Source organism: Myotis brandtii, unplaced genomic scaffold (genome assembly GCF_000412655.1).
Source record: "Myotis brandtii unplaced genomic scaffold, ASM41265v1 scaffold1792, whole genome shotgun sequence".
In the NCBI taxonomy this organism is placed as follows: domain Eukaryota; kingdom Metazoa; phylum Chordata; class Mammalia; order Chiroptera; family Vespertilionidae; genus Myotis; species Myotis brandtii.
Window position 1 is genome coordinate 14,888 of NW_005356643.1, and position 6,125 is coordinate 21,012.

Below are 6,125 nucleotides of genomic sequence, written 5' to 3' on the forward strand. Positions count from 1 at the left end.
GGGTTGCCTTTTTGGTAAGGTAAAATATGTTAGAGTTAATCGACGGAAATGCAACTCAGATTTGTAGAGGCATGGTCCTCTCAAAGGGAAACAAATACAGTAGTATTAATGGTGTCAGCAACAAGATGGCACATTATGGAATAAAATGTATTAATGAACAAAATGCTGTCAATTGTCTCCCCCACCCCCCCCAAAAAAAATATACCTCCACAGGCTTAGAGGTTCTCATGTCAACGACTTCAAAGTGGTTCATTTATTTTGTGGTTTTTATGCTGATTCAACCAGCAGTGGAACCTGTCAGGGGTATCAGAGGGGGAGACGGCACAGCTGGGGGAGCCTCCTTTCGTTCCTTCTTCTTTTTTATACACTTTCCTTGACTCCAGAGAGGAGAACAGTGGAGCAATGGGAACATCAATGATGAGAATCATTGATTGGCTGTCTCCTGCCTCCCAACCCCTGGGGATGGAGACTGCAACCCAGGCATGTGCCATTACGTCCATGACAACCAACAGCAAACTTGTCTTATCTCCAACACCTGTGACCTCATTTGAACTCATCCCGTCCAAGTAGCAGGTTTTTAATAATTGTGTGCACTTCACTCTCCACACAGGGAAGAAACATGTATGAACGTATGTGGTAAATGAAGAAAAGAACATGTTGAGGTAAGAAATGTCCAAACATGTAGGGAATGTTTTATAAGATTTTATTGGAGCCAAACAGATGAGAACAGTGGAGAAGTAAGACCTCAAATGCTCCAGAGAATTATTGTTTGCAGCTGTGTTTGTCCATTTGAAGTTAAGGAGGGAAGGTGAGGAGTGACATGGAGGTGGGAGAGAGCAAGGCAGGGACTGGATGCCAGGATAGTAATCAGGAGGTGCTCTCCTGAGGGTGGTCATGCTGATGTCAAAGGTATGTTAACCCAGATGCACAGGAACAATGGATGGGGTGCTTAAGGCAAAGATGAGCCTTTTAGTAAAGAAGTCATAGGCCTGGAATGTGCCCACCCCCAGGACTGCCCAGGTAGGATGTGTGATCAGAGCCTCCTGTGAGGGTCCTGTCAGTCACTGAGTTTTGTCAGATTTAGGACAGAGCCCCCTTTTTGTTCACAAATACAATCCCTAAAACTAGACCTAGGAAAGCGCTTTCTGTGAGCGCTGTGGCTGATCCTGGTAGCAAAACTAATTTAAGACGGAGCAGGAAATGGTATCTTTCTTTAACTCTACACCTGCTCTTGGTCTGGGCCCTGTGCTGGTCCTGGGCGCCCCCTGGTGTCCTGAGAGCCCCCTGCAGCCCAGTCCTGATGTCTCCCTCAGGGAGGCTTTTGTCTGGGCTCACACTGACTTCCCCTCATTGTGTCTAGTACAGTAATACACAGCCGTGTCCTCGGTGGTCACAGAGCTCAGCTGAAGGGAGAACTGGAGAACTGGTTCTTGGATGTGTCTCTGGAGATGGAGGTACGACTCTTGAGGGAGGGGCTGTAGTTAGTGTCTCCATCATAGCGTATGTGCCCAATCCACTCCAGCCCCTTCCTTGGGGGCTGGCGGATCCAGTGACAGGCGTAACCAGTGGTTGTGATGGAGAATCCAGAGACAGTGCAGGTGAGGGAGAGGGTCTGCGAGGGCTTCACTAGTCCTGGGCCCAACTCCTGCAGCTGCACCTGGGACAGCACACCTGGGACAGAGAGAACACAGTGAGTCCTGGGCTCAGATGCAGGATCCCCATCTCCTCACGTCTAGCCCTGAGTCACTCACATCTGGGAGCTGACAGCAGGAAGAGGAAGAGCCTCATGGGAGTCATGTCTTGCAGGTGAGGTCCTCGTCCCTCAGAAAGTATTCTCAGGGTGAGGAGGCCCTGCATTTAAGTGGACGCCAACTGTGTGTGTGTCTGGGGGCCGTGTGGGCATTTGCATATGGAAGGTGTCATCACATACAAAGGGCAAGAGGTGAGAGAGGTCCCAGTCTCTGGGGCTTCTCCTGGAAGTAGTGCTGTTCCTCAGAGAACCAGGCCTTCCTTTGGGTCCTGGTCACCGTGCCCAGGGACCTCTCCTTCCACACCAGGGGCTATTATGCAGGAGGTGGTCAGGAAGTAGGATGTGGAAACAAACAGAGACTCCTTGGGGGATAAAATCAATGTCGTTTTTCTTTCAGAGATATAGATATAGATAGATATACATAGATATAGATGTAGACATAGTCATAGATATAGATCTTTTTAAAAAATACAATTTTCTTTGTATTTAGAGAGAGTGGAATGAGAGGGTTAGAACAATAAGGAGCCTCCATGAGAGAGAATCATCGATTGGCTGCCTCCCGCATGGTCCCCTCTGAGGATGGAGACCGCAACCCTCTCCTGTCCCTCACCAGGAATCTAACCAGTGACTTCCTGAGTCCTGTCCACGCTCCACTGCTGCACCACACGAGCCAGGTTGAATCTTCTTTTCTTTGTCCTCATCTGAGGACGTGTTCATTGATTTTTAGAGGGAAAGGAAAGGAGAGAGGGAAGGACTGAGAGAAACATTGATGTGAGAGTGAAACATTGATCAGTTGCCTCCCATATACATTCATACTGCTAATCACACACCCAACATTTTTACTTATTTTTTTAAATATTTTTAAATAGGTTTCAGAGAGGAATGGAGAGTGAGAGAAGGATAGAAACATCAATGATAAGAGAGAATAATTGATTGGCGGCATCCTGCACACCCCACACTGAGGATGTTGGCAGCAACCTGGGCAGGTGCCCTGATGAGGAATCAAACTATGACTCCTGGTTCATAGGTCACCGCTCAACCACTGAGCTATGCTCGCTGGGCTGTTCCTACACTTTTAGGAGTCACAGAGCTCCCTGTGTATCTGGGCTCTGGTCAGCAAGACGTGGGCAACATCATAGGTGACCAGGCTCCAGCCCTTCCCTGACTGCCCTCTGACCCCAGTGGCCACATACTTATCCAAAACGATGCTCTGCAGCTCATGGACCCCCTGGAGGTTCCCTCAGCACAGGTGTGAGCTGTTGGAGGTGCTCTGAGCTCAGTGCTCAGCTGTGTCTCCACCTGACACAAGTGGGGCCCCCACTACCTGACATTACACCTGGGCACTGCACGTGGGCTCAACAGGGCGGGTGAGGTCACTTCAGGTTGCCTGAGTGGCCCTGGCCCTGGCATCTCAGGGAGGGCCTGGCACAGGATATGGGCATGAGGGGATGATGTGGGGGTGCATTTAAGTCAAAACCTACAAGGGTGGGAAGGAGAGGGAAGACACAGCCACACAGAACACCCTGTGCAGGCCCAATGTGGTGAGAGTGTGGGCTACAGAGGACTGAGAGTGAGGATGGGGTCGTGTCTGTGGAGCTGAAGGCACAGCAGAGGTGGGTGGGACCATGTCTCCCTTCAGCAGGTTTTCAGGATGCAGGTGGTTCCCCAGGGGTAGCCTGACAGGTGTTCTGTCAGGGCCAGCCTGACAGGTTGAGCCGGCTGAGGTAGGGAGGTGGGAATTGAGAAAAGAAAGAAAGACAGGAAAGCGGGATCGGGAGGACTCCAGTTCTCGAGGAATTGAAGCGAGTTTATTAGCTATACAATCCTATTTATACATAACACACTGAATAGGAGGTCTGTCAAGAGGAATGTATCCTTTGTTCCTCTTTATCTCTAAGGAGGAGACATAGCAGAAGGAAAAGTTCTCAGTACAGCATATCTCAGTAAATAGTTACAGACTTCTTGGTAAGCCATGAAAGGTTGCTCTCATTCTACTGATAATCGCCATCCAAACAAGTCTGGGAAAACTGTATGGGTAAGGGTCCCAGCCTTGCTAGCCCCTTCAGATGCAAGGAACTTGTCAGCTTACATCTGGCCCCCAACAGTGTTCGGACAGGTCCCCAGGACCAGGTCCTGAGACCCACGGGGAACATGCCCAGCAGGGCTGTGACAGGGCCCGTCAGGGGTCTGCCTTCCTGCCTTTGTCCTGGGACAACCTGGGAGCTGGGTCTACCTTCCAGGCTCACAGAGGGGCAGCGACCACAGGGTTCAGACCCTAAACCTCCATGTGCAGCCATGTCAGTGAGAGGCAAGAGGCTAACTGCCCCCAAAGGTCTCTTCCTGGGGCAGAGTGAGGGGCTGGTAACCCTCAGGTGAGGTTTGGGGCCTGGACTCCGTGTTCCCCGCTGAGCATTGAGTGAAAGGTAGGGCACATCGCTCTCAGCGAGGGGACTGGAATCCCTACAATGATTTCCTTTTAAACCCAGAGATCAACCATCAAGGACATAATGACAGGAAGGGCACAGATGAGAAACCGACCAGATCTGAAACACAGCCACTTCCTGCTTTTTCCTGCAGAGAATCTAATTAAAGACACAAAGAAGGTTGAGGAACTGCCCCAGGGACACTAGGAGGGAAGAAAGCATTGACCCCACTAGGAAGCCTGCACAACCCCTCCAGGGACACCCTCTGAGTTGGGACCCTGGGTATGCTGGTCCTGAGCGCCCCCTGGTGTCCGGATGCTCCCTGCAGGCCATGCCCTGCTGTCTCCTCAGGGAGGTTAGTGTCTGGGCTCACACTGACTTCCCCTCACTGTGTCTCTCGCAAAGTAATACATAGCCGAGTCCTCGGCTGTCAGGCTGCTCATTTGCAGATACAGCGAGTTCTTGGCGTTGTCTCTGGAGATGGTGAAGCGACCCTTCACAGAGGTGGCGTAGTATGCGCTACCACCACCACTACTAATATATGCGACCCACTCCAGCCCCTTCCCTGGAGCCTGGCGGAACCAATAAAAGCTATTGCTACTGAAGAAGAAGAAACCAATGGCTTCACAGGAGAGTCTCAGAGACCCCCCAGGCTGCACCAGGCCTCCCCCAGACTCCACCAGCTGCTCCTCACACTGGACACCTGCAAACACAGAGACACAAGGTGGACTGAGAATCACGTGGAAACACAAACAGGCACAGGCACAGGTCTCAGCGCTCCCCACTCCTGAGAACAACCTTGAGAAATGATCAGGAGGAAAACGCAGCTTGGCACCAAGTCCATGGTGGAGCTGCTGGGGTCCTGTCTCAGTTGCTTGGGTTCTGGGTGTCTCCCCAACATGCCGGGCAAGGGCCCCCTTTTATGAGCAGGAGGAGAGCCCCATTTGCATGGAGTCTGCATATAAGGGTGCAGCTGAGACCCTGGGCTGCATGCCTGACCTTGTCATCTAAGGGAGACCCCAGATTGGAAAGGACTCAAGGATGTTGGCCACAAGGGGTCCCATCCTGACCCTCCTCCCTCCCTCCTTTCCTGAGACCCGCCACCCTGACCCCATTCTTTTGTGGGCAGCTTCCAGGATTGAGAGTCCTCCTTCCTTGGGGTTTTGATGAGGACCCAGGGGTGCTGTCCAGAGGCACCTGGATGGGGCTTTCTCTCACTCTCCTTCACCGGGCGTGGGCCATGTTGCCCTTCTGGGGTTTTCAAACGTGGCCTTTAGTACATTGAGGTCCATCGCTTCTACAACTAATCTGCTAAGAATTTTAATTCTGAAGCAATTTTCAATTTTAAAGGCTTTATTCTGTGTCTATTTATACAACCGTATACTTTATCCTTCATTCTGTGGATGAGGTGTAACACAGTTACTGTTTTACATACATTGATGCATCCTTGGATGGTAGGATGTTTTCCCACTTGATCTTGGTAAATGATCTTTTCAGTGTGCAGGTTAGTTTCCTAGCATATCTTTGAGGGGTTTGCATGTAATTTCATCAGGGATATTGAACTTTCATTTTTGTTTGTTTCTACTTGACTTTGATATGTGTGTAATGGTCACCTCAAGAAATCTGTTTGGAAGTGTTGTCTCTTTCCTTGGAAGAGTTCAAGAAGAGTTAATAGAAAGTTATCAAGTCCTGTTTGAAATTCTGGTAGAATTCACCCTTGAGTCCATTTGGTCCATGGCTTTAATTTGGTGGAAGGTTTTCCTATTATTTCAATCACATTTTAAAATTTGTAGCAATCTAGCAAAGTTGGGATCAAATTCCTAATTTGAGCTCCTACTAAGTGGACTGAGAAATACAACTGTTGATCTTAACAGGTGTGGCCAGTGTTGAAATAATCCTTGCTTGCAGACCTCATATTTATTTCATATGGCATCCAAGAGAATGAAATATAA

The 6,125-nt window shown here is 49.8% G+C and overlaps 1 pseudogene; it reads right to left on the reverse strand.

The window, feature by feature from the left end:
- Nucleotides 1-1,331: 1,331 nt before the first annotated feature.
- LOC106725641 lies at nucleotides 1,332-1,813 on the reverse strand (annotated as a pseudogene).
- Between the last annotated feature and the right edge of the window lie 4,312 nt (nucleotides 1,814-6,125).